Source organism: Bos indicus, chromosome 7, assembly GCF_029378745.1.
Source record: "Bos indicus isolate NIAB-ARS_2022 breed Sahiwal x Tharparkar chromosome 7, NIAB-ARS_B.indTharparkar_mat_pri_1.0, whole genome shotgun sequence".
Taxonomy (NCBI): Eukaryota; Metazoa; Chordata; class Mammalia; order Artiodactyla; family Bovidae; genus Bos; species Bos indicus.
In genome coordinates, this window is record NC_091766.1 from 108,556,148 (window position 1) to 108,579,053 (window position 22,906).

Sequence of the window (22,906 nt, forward strand, 5' to 3'; positions counted from 1 at the left end):
CATGAAGTGATGGGACCGGATGCCATGATCTTCATTTTGTGAATGTTGAGCTTTAAGCCAACTTTTTCACTCTCCACTTTCACTTTCATCAAGAGGCTTTTTAGTTCCTTTTCACTTTCTTCCATAAGGGTGGTGTCATCTGCATATCTGAGGTTACTGATATTTCTCCTGGCAATCTTGATTCCAGTTAGTGTTTCTTCCAGTCCAGCATTTCTCATGATGTACTCTGCATATAAGTTAAATAAACAGGGTGACAATATACAGCCTTGATGTACTCCTTTTCCTATTTGGAACCAGTCTGTTGTTCCATGTCCAGTTCTAACTGTTGCTTCCTGACCTGCATACAAATTTCTCAAGAGGCAGATAAGTAGACCTTTTTTGGTGTTATTTCTCAAAGGTGCTAATTCTAGAAGCAGATTAGGTTTGGTCTGTACAATAGTAAATTAGGAACTTTGATGGCTAATTCAACAGACATAAACTTGCTCAGGACTCCATAGCTGAACCCTGAATATACCTTATTGAAACAGAGACCAAATTTCTTGGCAGAAATTGTCTAACTGTGAAAAGTTTGCACAGGTTTCAGAATCAGACATCTGCATTTTTGTCAAGTGTCTCGTGCCATCCTGCCAAATCACTTTTTCATGTTTGAAGAATCTGCTACTGTATGTATAGGTCAAGTGGAAGTCGGGATCTAGATTCCCATGATGGAAGAAAAAATAAGAAGCTGGTTTACTGTTACTGACTGAATTGTGTGCCAACAGTATTCATGTGCTGACATCCTAAATCCAGTGTAACTGTAATTGGAGATACAGTCTTTAGGAGGTAATTAAGGTTAAATGAAATCATGGGGTAGGGCTCTAATTTAATAAGAGTAGTGGTGTTATAAGAGGAGAAGGATAGAGAGTGGCAGGAGAGGGGGAAAGAGAAAGAGAAATCTCTGGCAGCACACTAAGAAAAGGTCGTGTAAGGATACTCTGAGTTTCAGGCCATTTGCAAGCCAAAGAGAGGGCACTCACAGAAGCTGACTTGGCCAAGTCCCGACCGTCGACTCACAGTCTCTGAACTAACAGAAGCAGACTTCTGTTTTCTGTTGTTTAAGCCACGCAGCCTGTGGTAGTTTGTTACACAGCTGTGCTGACTGATACACTTGCCCAGACCCAAGCAGATGCTTTCCTTCCTTAGATCCTCTCCTTCTGGAGCCAGGAATCCAGAAAAGGTTCAGATGCAGAGAACTTACGTTCAGGATGACAGCAGCAGTTCCAGAGTCCTAACTAGACTCTTCCATTAGCATTTAAAGAATCCTTTATCACATGCATTACAGAAACATGACTTCACATAAATGCAGAAATGTAATTATATACGTGTGGTGTATCTTTTCAGGTTTCTTTCTTTGCCTTTTCTGCTTGATTCCATTAACTCTCATCCAGCACACCCTCCCAGCCTTTTCCCGCCTCCGCCGGTCACTTCTGGTACAAGTACTTTTCTGCAACTTGCTTTTCTCATTTAGCAATTGCTCATGAAAATCTATCCACGGTACCAGGGAGAGCATTATTCATCTTAATTAGTGACTGCATTATATTCAATTAATTCCATCATAATTTATTCAGCCATTCTCCTTGATGGCCATTCTCTGTCTCTGCATCTTTTTCTATTATGAACAAGTGGCATGACTTGGGCTGAGCTTGAGAATCTCCTAGCCTCCCCTTTGACCCTCTACTTAGTTCTGAGCCTATTTCTCTGCATAATATTGTACTTTTATGAAAGGGGAAACACACACACACACACATATATATAAAATTTCTGGAAAGATACACACAGATGTTGTGAGGTCTTTGATATTCTTTCAATGAACTACCCTTTTACTTTATGTTAACCAGAATCAGAATTACTGTGTTTGCAACCCAGAACCCTAAGTGGTACACCAGGGTTCCCATCTTAGCTTCTACAGTTTTTAGCTGGGTGTCCTCTCTGAGCTCACACTTCCTGGTGGAATTATAAGAGACTGGAAAATATATACAATGTGGTTGGCTCAGTGCTTGACACATGCTAGGTTCCCAATATATGGTGACAAGAATCATCCTTAATAATAGTAGTTACTGATAACAGTTGAAGGACATGGATGAGGATCAGTGGAAGACATGAAAGAAAGTGAGCATCCAAATGGGACCAGGCTCAAGACATCATCTGTCCTTCGATGAGAAAGATCTGGGGTTACTGACAGGACCAAGTAGTATTTGTATGCCTAATTATTTATGACCCCATATTTCCATTCCCCAATGTGGATTCAGGCCTTCTTATTTGGGCCTTCCACTGTCATCACAAAATTCCACATTACAAGAATCCCTTGTGATATTAACATGAATACTGAAAGGAGAGAAGTAGTAGATGCATCTGATATCAAGTATTGGCTCAGAATAAGTAAAGCAAGGAGACAGCTCCTCCCACCCCAAAGCCTACCCTTTCCAAGCGCCACGTTTAAAGTGCCATTTGATGCACTCCAAAAATGTGTATATCCCTTTGAATTTGCCTTTACCACGTAAGGGTATGGTCACAGCAGTTATTCCAATGAAAGCAATGTCTACATTTAGATGCCGATATTTTAAGTGGGTCATGAAATTGAATTTCCCTTCAGTAGTGAGCATCTGTTGACAGGGATGGCAGAACTTTGAGTGAGTGTAGTTAGGAAGGAGGGAAGAAGCCTTCTGTCTTTCAGATGCATATTCATGGGGAGACTCATAAAGCTCTTTGAGAAAAGTTTCATTTATATATTTGGTTCTTGATAATTAAAGCGACTGACTGAAAGGGAACCATTAGCTTCACAGTTTAGTTGGTAACTTAGTACTGTTAACACATGGCAACTAATGTGTTGACCATATTGTTCAGCATTTATTTTCTGTTTGTTTTTAGAATTATGAGATAAATTTATTTCCATTGAAAATTATCTACCTCACTTTTCTGACCAGATGATTTCCCTTTATTAAGTTTTCCGTTTTTTCTTTGATATAGTTGATATTTGCCATTAACTGTCTTTACAATTTTTTAGTAAATTTGTCTCAGTTTTTAACTAGTTTGCCTATGGTAATTAATTCATTCTCATAGCTAAAACTTTAAAGAATATGAATGTATATACTCTGAAAAGCACAAATATACCTCTCACCACAGTTTATCTCCTAGAGGTAGTCGCTGTTCACAATCTCTTGTGTATCCTTCCAGAAATAATTATATTTAGATATGTATTTTCCCTTTAAAAAGGTATATATACGATCTAGTATATAACTAGAATTATTTTTTACTTAATAGTTATCTTGAATACTTCTCTATATCTTGAGTACATCTACATCTTATCTATCCATGCTAATTATGAGATTCCTGTAAAATATTGAAATATATGTATATTTGTATACATGTTATTTTAATAGCTGATCAATACTGCATTGCCCTGGATGTACTATAATTTTCAGTCTTCAATTTATCAACATTTAAGATATTTAGAAGTTTTTGGTAGATTACTATTTTATTGAAGTATATTTGATTTAAAGTATTAATTTCTGGTGTACCATAGAGCAATTCATATATATATATATATATCTGTATAAAATCTTCAGTATTATATATATATTCAGTTATATATAATTCAGCTATATATAACTTTCCAGATTCTTTTCCATTATAGTTTATTATAAGTATTGAATATAGTTCCCTGTGCCATAGAGTAGGACCTTGTGTTTTTATATATAGTAGCTTTTATCTGCTAATCCAAAACACTTAATTTATCCCTCCCTGACCTTTCTTTTTCTGTAACAATGAGTTTGTTTTCTATGTCTGTGAGTCTATTTATGTTTTGTAAACAAGTTCATTTGTATCATTTTTTAATTTCACAAATAAGAGATATCATATTTGTCTTTCTCTGTCTGACTTACTTTACTTAGTATGATAATCTCCAGGTTTATCCATGTCGCTACAAATGGCATTATTTAATTCTTTATTTCTGAGTAACAGACATCTTCTTTATCCATTCATCTGTTGATAGACATCGAGATTGCTTCCATATCTTGGCTATTGTAAACATTGCTGCTATAGACACTGGAGTGCATGTATCTTTTCAAATTAATTTTCTCCAGATATATGCCCAGGAGTGGGATTGTTAGATCTTATGGTAACTATTTTTTTTTAAGTTTTAAAAATATTTTTATTTTTTTGAGGAACCCCCATACTATTTCCCATAGTGGCTACACCAATTTATATTCCCACCAACAGTGTAGGAGGGGTTGCCTTTTCTCCACACTCTCTCCAGCATTTATTATTTGTAGACTTTTTGATGACAGCCATTCTGACTGCTGTGAGGTGGTACCTCACTGTAGTTTTGATTTGCATTTCTCTAATGCTGAGCATCTTTTCACGCATCTGTTGGTGATCTGCATACCTTCTTTGAAGGAATGTCTTTTTAGGTCTTGCCCACTTTTTGACTGGGTTTGTTTTGTTATTGAGTTGTATGAGCTGTTTGTATATGTTGGAAATTAAGCCCCTGTTGGTTGCATCATTTGCAAATATATTCTCCTAGTCTGTAGGTTTCCTTTTCATTTTGTTTATTGTTTCCTTTCCTATGCAAAAGCTTATAAGTTTGATTAGATTCCATTTTCTTATTTTTTTCAACTGCCCTGGGAGATGGACCTAAGAAAATACTCCTGCAACGTATGTCAGAGAATGTTCTGCTAGCGTTCTCCACTATGGCCTCGTAGTTAAGTCTTTAGGCCACTTGAGTTTGTTTTTGTGTATGATACGAGGGAGTGTTCTAACTTCATCGATTTATATGTGGCTGTTCTGCTTTCCCAACACCACTTGCTAACGATATTTGTCTTTTCTCTGTTGTATGTTCTTGCCTCCTTTGTCAAAGGTTAATTGGTGTTAGGTGTGTGGCTTTATTTCTGAGCCATCTGTTCGGCGCCATTGATCCGCAAGTCTGACTCTGAGCTGATACCATGCTGCATTGACTGCTGGAGCTTTGTAGTCTTGTCTGAAGTCTGCGAGGGTTATGACTCCAGGGTTGTTCTTTTTCCTCAGGATTGGTTTGATGGTTCTGGGTCTTTCATGGTTCCATATAAATTTTACAATCATTTGTTCTAACTCTGTGAAAAATGTCATGGATAATTTGATAGGGATCGTATTAAATTCGTAGATTGCTTTGACAGTCTGGCTATTTTAACAATATTAATTCTTCCAATCCAAAGCATGGGATATGCTAGATTACTTTTAATAAAATGATGGATATCAATTAAACTATCCATCCTGTAATTGAGTAATGGTTATCAATTGACCAGAGGAGAGACTTGAAATTCACCAATATCCAACCCACGCCAGCCTCTGTCCCAATAACAATTCATACTCTGCTTCTCTACGAGTGCTCGATAAACCAGTTAACTAAAACAACAGCCTTCTGAGCATCACTACTCTTGTCAGTAAAATATACTTATGCTTTTGTTTCTAGTTAGAGTTTGCTATGATTTAGGAAAACTGATTATTTTGATGGCCGTTAGATAATTTTCTTTTGGATGACAATGAATGCTCACCAGAAAGGCCGTGGATCAGTAAGATCTCAGCTTAGCCTGTGTACATTGCATAACTGTCTGTGTGATTCCCATACGAAATGCAATAATAGCAGCGAGATAATTCAAAGTGAAAAAGAGGATTCAAAAAATCTCCTGCAAAATGCTCCAAATGCCTCCCACTTATCTCATTTATTTTTGTAGAGTTTTTGGGTTTTGTTGCTTTTGAGTGTTATACAATTTTTTAAAATGGAAATTGACTTCTTACCTTTCTATTAATGGATAGATTTCTCATTTTTGGTTGGCATTCCCTTATTTTGTTGTATTTACTAGCATAAAACTAATAGTGAATATGAACAATTTTATCTTTAAGTTTTCATCTCTTCCATTTTCTTAATGGCATAGATCTCATAAATAGTCTCTTTTCATTCTTTTATTAACTGCTTTTATTTATTTCTTGAGTCATCCATATTGCAGATACCCCAAGATACGTGTGTTACATGAACTTACTTTCACCTTTCCTATTACATAAATAATTCCCAATGCAGGACATTCCTGTGCCTCTTAGAATGGGCTCAGCCGTCACACATCGATGGATTAGGCATTCTCCAGCCACTTCTTTATTTTACTACCAGCTCTGAAATCAACATTATCTTCAGCTTCTTGACTCTTCCTCCATTCCTCTGTGGCAACATGTGAAAACTCTTATGCTTCAGAAAAAAATACACTACCAGAATAAAAACCAATATTTTAATTAGATTGGCTGTCAGTTTTCAAGGTGTATTCTTCTCCGTGTTCTCAGTACCTTAGAACAGTGGCCCTTAGTAGACGGTTGGTAACTGCCTGTCAGGGGATTTATTTGCTTTTTTGAATGGATCTCAACTGCTATATGTGCAACTGCAAAATTATGCTTGATGATGGACAAATTTGAAAAAGAACATAGAAAAATAACGACTGATTTGTTAGGGTGAGGAGGAGTAGTAGGTACTTTGCTACCCTTTATCACTAGGTATGATTGTACTACTGACTGAATAATAAAAGTTCTGTGAGAGTTCAACTGGTACAGGCCTGTGCCTAAATTCAGAATTGCCTCTTCTTATACTAACAGCTTAGGAGAAGGCAATGGCACCCCACTCCAGTACTGTTGCCCGGAAAATCCCATGGATGGAGGAGCCTGGTGGGCTGCAGTCCATGGGGTCGCTAAGAGTTGGACACGACTGAGCAACTTCTTTCACTTTCCACTTTCATGCATTGGAGAAGGAAATGTCAGTCCACTCCAGTGTTCTTGCCTGGAGAATCCCAGGGACGGGGGAGCCTGGTGGGCTGCCGTCCATGGGGTCGCACAGAGTCGGACACAACTGAAGCAACTTAGCAGCAGCAGCAGCAGCATACTAACAGCTTACTCCTTAGAAGACACTTACTCCTTGGAAGAAAAGTTATGACCATCCTAGACAGCATATTAAAAAGCAGAGACCTTACTTTGCCAACAAAGGTCCATCTAGTTAAAGCTATGGTTTTTCCGGTAGTCCTGTATGGATGTGAGAGTTGGACTATAAAGAAAGCTGAGTGCTGAAGAATTGATGCTTTTGAACTGTGGAGAAGACTCTTGAGACCCCTTGGACTGCAAGGAGATCCAACCAGTCCATCCTAAAGGAAATCAGTCCTGAATATTCATTGGAAGGACTGATGTTGAAGCTGAAACTCCAATGCTTTGGACACCTGATGTGAAGAACTGACTCATTGGTAAAGACCCTGATGCTGGAAAAGATTGAAGGCGGGAGGAGAAGGGGACGACAGAGGATGAGACGGTTGGATGGCATCACCGACTCAATGGACATGAGTTTGAGTGAGCTCCGGGAGTTGGTGATAGACAAGAAGGCCTGGCGTGCTGCAGTCCATGGGGTCGCAGAGTCGGACACAACTGAGTGACTGTACTGCACTGAACTGAACTGTACTAACAGCAGAGTGTATTGTGGTCTTCCTCTGACTTACCTCAAACACTTTTTGACATAGTAAAATTCAACTGAAAAGAGCATTAAGATCAGGATTAAGGAAAATGATTAAAAATTAAAGCTCAGATTGCTCATCCACAGTATTTAGCACCTTGCTGTAGCACCACATTTAACCCTCCTGACATCATCAGGAGGTAGGATTACTATTGTTTCTATTTTAGAGATAAGGAATCAAAGACTCTGAGAAGTTAAATAACTTATTTGGGAAGGCCCACTAGCTGGAGTGTGTCTCCCAAGTCCTTATAACCGTAATGGAGCCCGGATAAGCAGTTCAGAATGGGGAGCTGGCAGGTGCATCTCTTTTGTTCCAGCAGGATTAATGGGCTGATTGACCGTTATTCTTTGTTCAAGGGCTGTCACTTTTGCCTCAGCTTTGTTTACCCAAGACTTAGCTAAATCAGAATATAACTGAAGAACAAATAGGGTGGATCCATCAGGGGAATTATTTGTATGAAAGATAAAGACATAGGCTGTGGAAGGGAAAAAAAAATAGGGAAAGCAACAATAAAAACCATGTTCTCATTCTTCATAAGGTAACAGTCAAGACTGCAGGTCTGATCTAAGGCTAATCACTCAGGACCAGAGAAGCCATCTGTTCGGACCCATAACAATCCCTGGGTCTGGGGCCAAAGGTGTTTCAAGCAAGATCACCAAGGGACTATTTCTCACTGTCTCCCTGAGGCTTTGGGACCACCACTTTCTAAGCCACATAACAAACCACATATGGACCAAGGGGGAGCGCGTGGGATGAGAGACACTTTACAGTGCAGCCTTAAGGGTCTTGGGTGCAGGAAGCCGCAGCAAACACTTAAACAAAAACCCCAGAAACGACTCTCCTCATGAGCTCATGTGAAACAGCCTTCACGTCCGTCCTTGGCTCACAGAACCTTCTTTTCCTCCCTGGCCTTTGGACTTAGTCCCACTGGCTAAGGGTCATCGGTACCAGAATTCACCAGGAGAATTTACAAGGGAGAGCAACCTTGTGTCGTTTTTGTTATCAAATACTGTTGTTCCAAAAAGGTGGTGAGCTCTTCAAGGGCAAAGATAATACTATTTTTGCCACTCTAGTAGGACTCAGGACAATGTTGGGCATAGCACAAGCAAGTTGATAATTCCTCATTAACCTGACACGAGTTTATTCAACGAGTTTGATCTTACTGTTAGCAACTCAAAAGACGGCACAAAGATTGCTGAGAGGTATAAATGAGAAGCACCCCTCCTTCCTGGCTATCACCCAGGACAGCACTGTTTGGAGAAGATTGAAATGCTTTCTGTCTCTACCTACCAACTCCCTGGGAAGCCAAGCCGAGCCTGGAACACTGCTTAACAATGTTAATGTGCGTCTGTAGGCGGACAGGCAACTCTGAGGCTTGCTTTCCGCCTTCCCCCACTTCCTTAGATAGAACTCTTCTGATTTTCAGACAGCGAGGGAGACTCAGGGCTGGGGGCTGGAGAACAGAGAGACGTATTTACAGTGATGCAGACTCCACTTGGTGTACACATATCCTACAGGAGTGTAGAAAGCACTGAACTTTGTAACGAGACAAAGTTCTTTGCTTAACCCTGTCTACCACATCAGAGTAAACTAGGAGCCAAGAACCGAGAAGAGACGGGATGCTGTAGGCAATTTAGAGGCCTTCTCACTGAAGCAAGTAAGGTTTCATATCAAAAATAGCCACAGCCTCTAGATCTCAGTGACTATGGGAAGAATAAAATACCACAACATGCCTGACAGATTAGTCTTTCAGCTCTGCTGTTTATTTATACTTCACCACATACTTTCTTGACTAACAGACCCTGTTTCTCTAAAAAATGTTATTTCCAGACTTAACCCGCTGCCAGGTTTTTCTGCTGATGACTAGGTGTTTAAGAATTTGCTTGCCCTCTGACAGAAATTAAGTGGTGGGATGACTTGTGGTTACAACTAAGTCTGATAAAGCATACTTATCCAGTGCAGTCAAGAACCAACACTGGTGCAGGAATCAATAACGTTTAGCCTAATTCCTTACTGAACCTCCGCGAGAATCTCGTCTCTTTGAGCCCCATTTTATTCTTATAAATGAGCAGGTTGGACTAGCTGCTTTAAAGGATCCTCCGCCACCCTCAGGTTCTATGCTCTCATCTAGGAGAGAGCTCTGTACGACAGAGAGGTCCAACTGCAAACCGGAAGACGAGGCTTAAGGTCCCCACCTCACCATCTAACAACCCATCAAACTTTCCTGAGCCCTGACTTCTTTCATCTACAAGATCCATTCAAGTTCTAAATTCTACGACATTTTATGACATTACTTACTGAGTCTGAAAATATCACAAACATAAGGTCTCAGAAATTACCTTTGAGATTGTCATACTACACAGATTGCATCCTATAAACAATCTAATTTGATAATCGACCACCAGCATTTATTGTGCAAGCAAATCACTTATCTGCACAACTGTGCAGGGATGAGAGGATGCATATTTTGCAAACATCACTCAGCAGTGACGATTTTATTTGCCTGATCTTAACCGAATTTTAGATCACTTAATATTCAGCACTAACTACCATCCACGATCGGAGGCTCCTCCAGTATTCGTGCCTGGAGGAGCCTATGGACAGAGGAGGCTGGTAGGCTATACAGTTCATAGTGTGGCAACGAGTCAGACACAACTGAAGCGCCTTAGCACGCACGCGTGCACCACCCATGATGCGTGGTTTTCGTGAGGGTAAACACTGTTGAGTCGCTGAATTCTATATTTGTAACAGTCTCGGTTGTCTGCTTTCTACAGAATGCCCCTGCAAAATGGACAAACAAGTGCAGACTGGAACCTTCACCCAGTTGGCCACTGCAAAACTGCATTCTGAGGTGCTTCTGTAGTCTGCTTCCTGTAGTAGCTTCCGCTTCATGGTTTGACCAAGTCAACTCCTTCCTTTCTTGGGGAATAAAGTGCCGTTTTTGTACCAGCTTGATTGGGAGTAGGCTGCTGTCTGAGGTCTGAGAGGGCACCGAGTGAAGAATGGCCGTTTCTGAAGACAGAACCTGTCAGGCGCAGAGGCGGCCTGCACTGCTCTGGGGGGCTAACCGTGTGCTCATTGTTGTCCAGACTGGCTGGCTTTCCTCTAAAAGAAAGAAGTGCTGGCTGCCATAGATGGTCTCAACCCTTGTCTGGCAGCCGCCAAAGTCAAAGAGGGAAGAAAAGAGGTGGGAAATAACATTCACTGAGCACCTCTTGTGGCAGCAGATGCTGCTGACCTCACGCAGTGCTCACGAGCTGGTATCAGACGTGAAGCAGCCCCGGGCCCGGCAGTGAGGGCAGGCCTCCGTCTCCGTGCTCCAGTTCTGCTCTTCTTCCCCGACTGTCCCCACAGAGGCTCTTCCCGCTCGGCAGCGAGATGACACCAGTACCATCCTCACGTCCTCCTGGCTCAGCGAGCCCACGGAGGGAAGACTTCTCCTTCCCAGGTGTGCACAGCGATCCCAAGCAGGGTTCCGTTTGGGACACGCTCCGCATGTCACATGTTTATGACTGAACCAGTTTCCCACTCCCCTTACCCAGGCATGGCGAGTGTGTGCAAGAGTCAGGGTGGCACAGTCCCAGTACGGAGGTGGGTGGGGAGTTTCTTTAAAAAACCAAAAAAAGAAGGGAACCACCCTTGCTAGAGAGACAAAACCTCTGTGTGTCCAAATGGCTACCTCAGTTCAATGCAATGAGCAACTTACAAATAATGCTGATGTGAGATGTTAGTTCAGATGTTTCCTCAAGCAGAATGGAACTGAGAATGCAAAAGGGGAAGGTAAGGGCAGTTTACCAAACACCAATGGACATATACATTAACACACATTTATCAGACAAGCAACATAAATCTGTCTTCTTTCATCTTTTGATGAGTCTTGTGCAGAAATGGCAGCTAGCTTTCTCTTGGATACGTATGCAGTCGTCTGATTTAAAGGCATATGGTCTATCTTGGATCGCTTACAGTTTGCAAGATGGCTCTGGAGCCAAACTTGCTGCTTATTTCATGCCCTGCACATTTAATTACTGCTTGATGTGAATGAAGCGTTTTATCCGAAGCCATGCGCTACTGAAATTTTAGATGGGTTGAGTCATAAAACAGTTTTCAACAGATTGAGGGAATCTTAGAGGGAAGTTTGTGAAGAAAGTTGGCTTGATCTATCTCACTGTATCTCATAAATGTTTGAGTCAGTCTGAAGATTGCTGGATAAGATGACAAATACAGGTGTTCCTAGTTTAAGGCTTTTCTGGAAATTTTAAACCACAACTCTTCTATTGGAGTTAATCAGTATTGGTAACTGGCTAATCATTATTAGGAGTTAGTTCTGAAAGAGAGAGGCGTTTCCCCTAGTCACGTGTTTCTCTCGGCGTGGGGGGTGTTGCTCTTTACTTTTAGTTTGGTGCAAACTAATTTCTCTGCAGCAGAGCTTTTCTTGGTTTCACCTTGGCTCAGCTTCCGTGCCTTCACATCAGTTCAATCCTTCCTCTAGCCGGGCATCTCAGGGGTGTACTAGCCTGGGGCAGGGAAGAGGCAGGAACTGGGGAGCCTCTGCAGCCTGGTATCTCAGCAAATAAATAAAGAGCTTATGAGTCCTGCTGTTCTGTCTCATGGGTTGCTCTACCAATTTCAAATTATGTAAATGAAGTAAACAGCTCGGTTTAGGATGAGGATTGAGGAAACAATGCTAGCGAACTGCCCGGCGAGGTGTCTGGCACGCGGCCCTCATCGAGAGCGCCAGGCCTGGTTCTCATCGCCAGGCTCCGCCCACACCGGCTCCTCACACCGGAGCGCCTCCGCCGCGTTGGAGGTGGGACAGCCCCTCCTCACCCCAGGCCCTGCAAGGCTGCTCTGAGCTGCCCCTCGCCTTTTCTTTCTTTACTGCCCTCCCTTTGTGCCAAATAACTCTGACTTTACAAAAAAAAAATTTTTTTTTCTTCCTTTTTTAATTCAAGCTCTGATCCTAAGAGACGGAATAGAGAAAGCAATTTTACTGACTTGTTTAAACTCCTCTGGAGCATGGCACCCTGTCTCCCCGTCAAGAGTCTTCACACAGGCTGTTCCTTTGATCTTTTCCTCTTGTGTTTGTGCCTTCAGCTTGCTCACAATCAAGGCCTTAGTTTCGATTCCTGTCTCCTCCAGAAAGCCTTCCCTGACACTTGACCCCACATCTCCTGGGTTTTCTATGTCCCCTGGCACATCAGACCTTCCCTCTCACTGCAGGGCTCATCCTGGTGACTGGCTCAGACAGACTGTGAGTTCCAGACAGGGCAGAGACGGTGTTTGGCTCATCGGTCTGTATGGATCATTGCGCCCTCAGCATCTAGCACCCAGAAGGCACTTGATAAATGTGCTTCCTTGGAAACACACGTCAGCTCCTTTTCTAGAAGGGCCCCAAGGATCATTTACTCTTTTGTGTCTCCTCAATTATCCGTCTCCTGGGGCAGTACTGCTCTGATGGTGGAAACGTCCCTGAGCTGCACCGGCTGGCAGAGTAGACACTAGACGCATGCCGCTACTGAGCCTTTGAAATGCGGCTGGTGCAACTAGGGGCCTTACGTTAATTTAATCTGAATTCAATGTTAGTAGCCACTTGCTATCACATTGGCTGGCACAGTCCAAGAGTGTGAGTTTTAGAAGTTTGTTTCGAGGAGCTGTGATTCACAGAAATTTAAATTTTCCAGGGGATAGAATTGTCACAAAATTCATAAGTTTGTCATTAACAACCAAGTTTAGTTAACGTTTGGAAGTGAGTTCCCAAAGAACACACATGTTGCATCATTTTGGGGGGCTGTCTGGGGCATCTCAATTTTAGGCAAAGAAATGCTGTGCTTGGGTTAGCATGCCTGTGCTGATACCTTCTGCTGTGTGACCCTGAGCAAGTCACTTAACTTCTCTGTGTCTCAGCTTCCTTACCGAGAAAATGGAGCTAACAGTTTCTAACTCAAATTGTGTTAAATGAGAATGTGCTGCTGCTGCTGCTAAGTCGCTTCGGTTGTGTCCGACTCTGTGCGACCCCACAGACGGCAGCCCACCAGGCTCCCCCGTCCCTGGGATTCTCCAGGCAAGAACACTGGAGTGGGTTGCCATTTCCTTCTCCAATGCATGGAAGTAAAAAGTGAAAGTGAAGTCGCTCAGTCATGTCCTACTCTTAGTGACCCCATGGGCTGCAGCCTACCAGGCTCCTCCATCCATGGGATTTTCCAGGCAAGAGTACTGGAGTGGGGTGCCATTGCCTTCTTCGAATGAGAATGTGAGTGTGTGTTTATGTGTGTGTGTGTGAATGAGAGAGAACAGTCCCTGGCTCATATCATATTCTCAAAAATGCTAATCACTATAGTTATTTCATTCTTCCATGTTTCTAAATCAACACGGCATTTGGATATATATGTGTGTGTGTGTATGTGTGTGTATACACACACATCCCACCAGAGCCACTAAACCTGCTTCATAATTTTTGATCAGACAGAACAAGAATGTGAGTGTAAAGTGCTATGTGAGGGTTAGAGGACAGGTATGTCAGAATGTTACACTGGATCATTATTAGGGAAGGTAACTCATTTTAGAAGGGTAAAATATCTTCAAATGTTATTTTAAAAGAGCAGCAGTACCCCAAGTAGGGAGGAGAATTTTGGCTCGCAGGAAGATTTCTGCAAACATTTCTATTTTATTCTCCACTGTTGTCACCCGACAGGTTGCCCTTTTGCCATCCTCTCAACAGGCAAAATGCTCAGTGGGCGGCTGCCACATACCATGTGCCAAGGGGACGGAAATGAGCTGATGCAGTGAGTCGAACATCCACCCATTCAAGTTTTACTGTTTGAATCAGTGTGCTCTACAAAGTCTGTATATCCTCTGTGGGCCCGAAGCCCCATTAGAAACCGTGAGAGGAAGGGCAGGAGACAGGGAGATGGGTCCCGGAGTCAGTAGCTGATTTGCAAGCCTTAGGAGTTTGCATGAAAGGCAGCAGTAAAAGTCAGTCATCAGCTGTGATATTCACAGTGAGAGGGAAGAAAGAAAGACGAGAAAGCCATGAAATGTTACTAGGAAGTCAGGCAAGTAGAGAGAGCCACCCAATATCACTCATACCTTATTACCAGTTCTTTGTTTTTTATGTGAAGTTTTTTTTATGTGTGATGCATGTGTGGGGTCTTTTTTAAGAAACAGAAACAAGAGTCCTCCTCCCTCTGGTCAATGGTGTGTGATAAGCTGCTATGTTCTTTCACACAAGAAATGGAAATGAACTAACCACAAATGCAGGAAGATAAGGTCTACAAAGCAATATAAAGTTTTTACTTCCTCTGTTTTTCTTATGTTAGAAATTGGGGAATCATTCTGAATTTCAAATAATCTGCCTGGTCCCAATACCAAACTGTTGCATATTTTTGCAAACTTAGATGCATTTAAAAAACGTTTTGTAAAATAAATCTTATATAGAGAAGAAAACATATAAGAAGTAATTCTCATATGGTATTAGAATATCTACTGAATTGTAAATAAGGAAGCATTAATTTTATTGTCAATATAAATACAGAGCAATAATAGGGAGTCGCAGATGCTTTGAACACTGTTGGAGCTACTGAAATGACACAGATTAGAGTTTTAGATTTGGGAGAATGGCATTGAAGCATGTATAATATCATGTATGAAACGAGTTGCCAGTCCAGGTTCGATGCACGATACTGGATGCTTGGGGCTAGTGCAGTGGGACGACCCAGAGGGATGGTATGGGGAGGGAGGAGGGAGGAGGGTTCAGGATGGGGAACACATGTATACCTGTGGTGGATTCATTTTGATATTTGGCAAAACTAATGCAATTTGTAAAGTTTAAAAATAAAATAAAATTAAAAAAAATAAAGTGAGGTTGATACATTGATGACATAAAAAAAAAATTAGGGTTTTAACATGCCCTTATGAACTGTCACTATTTTAAGTGCAGAAATATCTGGACTCATCACTTGTTTTTGTATCTTTGATTTATTATTATCCTGGGGAGATTAGACTATAGTGCTTGGAGTTCTAATTGACCCTCCATACTTGAAATTATTCCCTTCTACCACCTAGCAACTAGAAAATAGGCAAGCATTTAGGGGGAAAATATGCTTAAATATACAGTAAACTGAAAAACACACATGTAGGAGTGAGACACGACTTAGCAACTGAGCAACAGCAGCCCTTTCTTTAAATGTCTTCCTGGGTCTTTGAAAAGCATTCATTTTAGCACAAAATTGCTTCTTGGATTAGAATTAGGACCCTTTGGGAAGGCTTATAAAAGCATTCACTTTTGGAAGGCTACTGGGTTTCCAGGGTGATGAGTGAACCAGATCAGCAGTAACCGTAAAATGTTAGGTTCTGAGGTCAGAGAAGCTCTGTCCACCCCTTATTTTGTATCTGAGAAGGCCGAAATCACAGAGGCTGATGGCCTTGCCCAGGCCACACATGTCAGGGTAAGCCTATTCCTAGAATGGCACCTCTTGACCTCATCTGGTTTCTCCTTTGACCATAGCACGCACCCTGGAATTCAATAGCACCCAGCATCCCCTCCAATGCCTGGCAGTTAGTGGGCTCACAATAGATGTGTACTGACTGAGTGGCCTAAGAGCCTCAATAATTTAAAATACCATTTAAAATTAGTTACAAACACTGAAATTTTCAGACAGGCTAGCCAATTGCAACAAGATCATTTTGAACAAGAAGAGGGACTGCTGAATAATATAAACAGGAGGAAAGAATTCAACCATAGCTTGTAGTAACCAGCTAAAATGTCCCATAATGAGGGGCTGGAAGAGCTGGTCACCCGTGACCGTATCAGGAGCATGAAAGCATCCTTGGCGATGATGGAGTGAAACACAGAATGAGATTCCTTTGCTTTCTGCCGCTGTTCAAACAGCAGGTGAATGTTCAGAATGGCTCCTTTAGAGAAAACAGGGTGACATTTTGACATCCAAAGGTCTTGAGATAACCACAGTAATGAAAATGACCACTGAGGGAAGACCATCCTTCTCTTATACTGAGTTAGAATATAGCTATTTTGAGCATTATTATTCAAAAAAATGGAAATTTTGCTTAATTTCCATTTATCCTATTCTAAGTCTACCAGCTTTGCAAAGCAGAGGCACGATTGATCTTAAAATGTCAATCTTGCACCTAAGGAGAGGAAGAAAAGATTTATTTAAAGAATAAAATGTCATAGGGGTTCTTGAGAAAAGCTCCTGGGTTTGGGTTTTCTTTGACAGCCAGGCTTCCAAATGAGTAATTTCCCCCTCTGTACATTTTGTGGCAGATCCCCAGATGGCTATGAGTGAAGACCTACAGACTGGCAAATGCTTCCATGTTTCAAAGTCCCGTTTGGCAATTAATCTCGCTGGGTGCCGACTTTCAGTATAGAGTTCTTGGGACTGAACGAAAATCTCTTCAGGACTTTGGGGTGATGATAAAATTCTATGCCTAGACACACTGATCCCAGTGAAAATGCATCCACCAGACTGGGGTTGGCGATGAAGCAGCTGGCATTTAATGCTTTTGGTTTAGTGCTAGGGGCTCAGGGAGGCAAGTGAAACCCACAATTTGGATAGCTCACCTGACTCTGTTTTAAAGTATGAGTGGGTACAGAAAAATGTGAGTGGATTCATCAGAGAGCCTGAAGAATTCTCAGCATCTATATGCAGACTTCACACTGAAGATTTAATATGCACATTATTCTATATTTCCAGCATCTATAACAGGGTCTGCCTAGCACGAAGTAGGCATTTGATGATTATTTGTGAAAATGTTTCAGTGCTAAAATTAGAGGAAATCTCCCACTGTTTAGATGCAGAAGGAAATTTATATTATTTATGAAAATGTATCATTATTTTATGACCTTTTCAGTTAAAAAAAAATGAGTTTAAAGACACCTTGGATTTTACCTAAATTGGCCTCATGTTTCAGAAAGAATCTTCCTCAAATCACCCTGGATTAATGAATTCTATTTCTAAAGACATTTAGGTGGAGAATGGCTATGTATAAAGTCCTGTGACTGCCATATTGGCCTTTTTGTGTGAGGATGAATAATTCCTCTTCTTCAGGTATTCTTTACTTTCCAGAGGGTGGGCAAGGTTAATGGTGCCTGTTGCCATTGCTCTGAGCTAGCTGAAAAGACCCCTAGTCATCCTGACAATCTGGAAAACCAGGTCCCTCTTTTTACCCTTGCAGTCATTACAGAGGGACAAAAGGCCAACAGGAGAACCACTGTCATTGCTGAGCACCGGACCAGGAAAGCACCACTCCAAGGGCAGGAGTTTGCGACCCCCTCTCACTCCTGGGGAGCATGGGCAGGGAGCCAGTCTCTCCAGGGACCAGCAGGCCGCCAGCGCTGAAGAACCTGCCATGTCTTCCAAGTGGAGGGACAGGGCAGAGGTGTGAACACAGCTGTAGCTGGCCGCAGTGACTGCTTCAGAGCACAGCCCCAGAGAGAGAAGGGAGGGGCTGTAATGGCCTGGGCATGTCACTTCAACACAATTTATATTTTTATGTCCTAACCCTTATGGCAGAAAGTGAAGAAGAACTAAAGAGCCTCTTGATGAAAGTGAAAGAGGAAAGTGAAAAAGTTAGCTTAAAGCTCAACATTCAGAAAACTAAGATCATGGCATCTGGTCCCATCCGGTCCCATTCATGGCAAATAGATGGGGAAACAATGGAAAAAGTGGCTGACTTTATTTTATTTGGCTCCAAAATCACTGCAGACGGTGAGTGCAGCCATGAAATTAAAACACGCTTATTCCTTGGAAAGAAAGTTATGACCAACCTAGACAGCATATTAAAAAGCAGAGACATTACTTTGCCAACAAAGGTCCATCTAGTCAAGGCTATGGTTTTTCCTGGTCATGTATGGATGTGAGAGTTGGACTATAAAGAAAGCTGAGCACCAAAGAATTGATGCTTTTGAACTGTGGTGTTGGAGAAGACTCTTGAGAGTCCCTTGGACTGCGAGGAGATCCAACCAGTCCATCCTAAAGGAAATCAGTCCTGGGTGTTCATTGGAAGGACTGATGTGGAAGCTGAAACTCCAATACTTTGACCACCTGATGGGAAGAGCTGACTCATTTGAAAAGACCCTGATGCTGGGAAAGATTGAAGGCTGGAGAAGGGGACGACAGAGGAAGAGATGGTTGGATGGCATCACGGACTCAGTGGACATGGGTTTGGTGGACTCTGAGAGTTGGTGATGGACAGGGAGGCCTGGTGTGCTGTGGTTCATGGTGTCACAGAGAGTCAGACACAACTGAGCGACTGAACTGAACTGAACTGAACCCCCTAAAGGTGACAGACTAGGAACAGGGCCTTTGGAAGGTGCTTGAGTCATGAGGTTAGAGCCCTCAAGAACAGGATTAGGGCTCCAAGGAAAGAGATCCCACAGAGTGCCCTAGCCTCTTCTGACACTCAGGGGCTCAGTGAGAAGCTTGCCTCAGCATGGGCCCTCACCCAACCATGCTGAGCTCAGACCTCCAGCCTCCAAATCTGTGAGCGATAGGTTCTGCTGTTTATGAGCTACCCAGTCTATATAGTTATAGACACTTGAGCTGACTAGGACAGGACCAGACCAAAAATGTCATTATTGCTGCTTAGTTGCTCAGTCGTGTCCGACTCTCTGTGACCCCACGGACTGTACCCCGCCAGGCTCCTCTGTCCATGGGATTCTCCAGGCCAGAATACTACAGTGGGTAGCTGTTCCCTTCTCCAGGGGATCTTCCCAACCTACGAATTGAACCTGGGTCTCTCGCACTGCAGGCAGATTCTTTACCATCTGAGCCACCAGGGAAGCCAAACTAAGAATGTTCCCAGTAAATTTTCTAAAAAAATAAATCCACCAGGAAGCTACCTAGTCCTGGTTTCCAGATAATACAAAGTTTGTTCATTTATTTATTCATTCAACAAATAGAGCATCTCAGACCAATATTATGGATTGGCTTAGTAAATATCTCTGCTTCTCAGCAGAGAATCAAGCAAGAAACTTATATGTGACTTTGGAGTATCCTTCTAAATAATTTCTATAGGTTACATAGTTACATGCTTATGGTCAAACATACCAAGGATAAAGGGAATATGATCTAAATAAGATCACCGTTCAAAAATTGCTTAAAAGGTCTGAAAATTTTTAAATTGAAGAGACAGTCACATGAAGTCAGGGTCTGAACGTTCAGACCCTGTTGAACCAGCAATATCAGAACTGCTATATCTTAGCAAATTTCACCTGAGGGGTAGCATAATATATGAAACCAAAAATGCACAGGTATTTGGTTTCCCAGTGGCTGTAGGGTAATACTCTCATTTATTTGGAATCTGTCAAGGAAACAGTTTACCTCTCATTTATGTCTCAATTTATGTTTTTGAACTTTTAATAAGTTTTATTGATTTTTCTCGACCATTTTTCTGTGACACACCGAGGAAAGTAAATGAAGTGTGTTAGAATATTCTCTCTAAATGCCTTCCATAAAACGTGATGATATTGCTTTTCATTTGAAGAGATCTTGGATTTTCTTCCCTGCCTTGTGTCAATGATAACATCACGGGAATAAAAGCGTTCCTACCCATTCCTGACTTGGTATCTATATGGCTGTGAGCGAAGACATGGGCTTTACCCACAAACTGCTAGGGTCAGATTGCTGCAGACACGAATTAATAACTGCAGAACCAATATATGGCTGTTACCAGGAACCAGAGAGTTAAATCCAGGATCCCAGACAACACCTGGAACCAAGAGTGGCAGGGATTTGTATTTGAGTCGTGGTGGGGTTCTGAGGTGTAAGAGGGAGGGTGAGATGGAGAGATGCAGAAAGCCTCATCACAGCACGCAGTGGTTTCTCCTTAGGAGAGCCTGGTGGCTCATTGTGCCTGTCAAGTAGGCTAATGTGCCTGTAAATTTCCTCTGACAGAAAACACATCACAGCACCAGCAGCACCAGAAAACAACACAGCCAAACTGTGGAAGACTGAAAGCCCAGCGCTTTCCAGGGTGATTAGAATGTAACAGAGTTAAAAAAAATACAAGGCACTGAAAATAAACAAAGAAAGGCTAGGAAGAAATGAGATCACTTTCTAAGAAAAACGCATTTATCATTTATAGGCCAAAGGAAATGCTTCTTCCACAGCCATTTTTTTTTTAGATATATTTGGCAGTCTCAGTTCAAGGTCAAAAAATATCAGAGGGCAAAAGGAACATGACTCAAGATTTAAGATTTGTCGTGACTGGCTTTGTAATTGCATAAATATTAAATATGTAGAAATAATTGTATGCACATTATCTCCACATCTCCACTCGTTGCTTTAATTTTTAATGTAATCTTTTATCCGCCTTTTCCTGATCTGGCTGTGGGTCTGTGATTTGCATAGCTAGAATGATCTGGTGCCATCAATTTGGTAATGAAGTCCCTCCCTGAACAGAAGAGGCTTCTGAAGGATTACACAAAGCTGCAGGAAAGAAGGGCGTGGAAATGGAGTTTTATATTTCAGGTAAACGGGAAGTTTATTTTACAGCACATTTTCCCATTATAAATTTAATATGGCTACTTTAAAATAAATTTGGAAAACAGAGAGGCAAAAACACACCTGCATTTTCATCATCCTAACAGTGCTTTATACTCTGGGCTCTCTATACGGAAGCGTGCATATTTTTAATATGAATGCAGTCGTGTTCCATGCGTGTGTACAATTCTGCACCTATATTTTTCCTCTTATCAATATGATTTTCATAACTATAGCTTTTATGACTGTAAAACAGTAACAATAAGGGGATCCATAACTAGACTCATCCATCAGATTTCCCTGGTGGCTCAGACGGTAAAGCGTCTGCCTACAATGCAGGAGACCCGGGTTCAATCCCTGGGTTGGGAAGAGCTCCTGGAGAAGGAAATGGCAACCCACTCCAGTATTCTTGCCTGGAAAATCCCATGGACAGAGAAGCCTGGTAGACAACAGTCCATGGGGTCGAAGAGAGTCGGACCCGACTGAGCGACTTCACTATCAGATTTCTTGTGGCTAGCAATAGCAGAGTAGTGAAGCGTCTGACACTGGGGCCAGGCGAATCAAACAGCAGCTCTGCTACCTGACTTTGTGGATTTGGACAGATTAGTGAGGACTACACCTCAGTTTCCTCAGATATGAAGTGGGCATGATAATAGTGCCTCTACTAGAGTGTTCTTGTGAGAGTTAAATGAAATAATCTGTGGAAAGCACTTAGCCTGCCTCTTTCATATAGTAAGTACTAAAACTAAGTGTTATTAAAGTCAAAAAAGTCAAAAAACATTACACTGGGGTTTAAAAAAGCTTAAGTTCTACAAAACTGAGTTTCCTGAGACATTGTCAGCATCCTAGAAATCTCCACATGCCTTTTTCCAGTAACAACTCCCCGCCTCCACCACTAATCAGATACGATGGTTAACCCTTGCTTGCTTTGCCTCATAGTTAAATATCTAAGTATACTACTCTAAGAGTACAGCTTCATTTCGCTTATATTAAACTTGATATAAATGGAATCTCTCTCTCTCTCTACCTGTACCACCCGCCGCTTAAATATCATTCTATATAAGAAGCACACAGAAACTTCCCTGGTGCTCAGGTGGCTAAGACTCTGAGCTCGCAATGCAGAGGGCCAGGTTCCATCCCTAGTCAGGGAACCCCATCCCACACACCACAACTAAGAGCTTGCATGCCGCAACTAAAGATCCCGCCTGCTGCAAATGAGATCTGGCATAGTCAAATAAAAAAAAATAGTTAAAAAAAAAAAGCACACAATCTAAGGCTTGGTTAGGTTGTGATTAAAAAAAGCTTTGGACAGGGAGCCAGAGAACTTGGCTTCTGGTCTAGTTTCCATAAGATCCTGAGCACATTTTTTTTTTGCTTCTCTGGGGCCTCCATGTGAAAATGTTTGGATGTGCTAAGTGTCTTTGAAGACTTAGAGTACTAAACTGCTAAGCCCTTCCTCTTTGAGTATTGTGTTGGCATATGAAAAGTCAGAGCCAGGAAGAATCCAGAGAAAGGCCTCGGGCTTGCTGGAAATAAGCCTCCTCTTCTCAAAATTCAAGCCAATAACAGTGCCAGCAAACAAAAGGCTACAGAAAAATGAAAGTGATGATCCCACATTGCAAATAATTTTCTCATCTCTGATATGTGTACATTTAGAGATGTAATTGGCCTTAACGTGCACAGGGACTATTTTCCCAGGACAAATCATAGTCATGAAGAGCACGTTAGGAGTTTGGAGTTCAAATAAATAATCACATCATATAAGCTTTCCAGGCCAGAGACAGTTTTGAACATTTTAACCCATTCTCCCTGTGGAAGTATTTTTTTTCTCCAAATGCTGCCTGGGGTAAGGACTGC

At 41.8% G+C, this 22,906-nt stretch overlaps 1 non-coding gene across 1 annotated transcript; it reads left to right on the top strand.

The window, feature by feature from the left end:
- Nucleotides 1-21,346: 21,346 nt before the first annotated feature.
- On the top strand, nt 21,347-21,418 carry TRNAC-ACA (transfer RNA cysteine (anticodon ACA)). The gene has a single exon. It is a non-coding gene; the product is annotated as a tRNA-Cys (tRNA).
- The last annotated feature ends 1,488 nt before the right edge of the window (nt 21,419-22,906 follow it).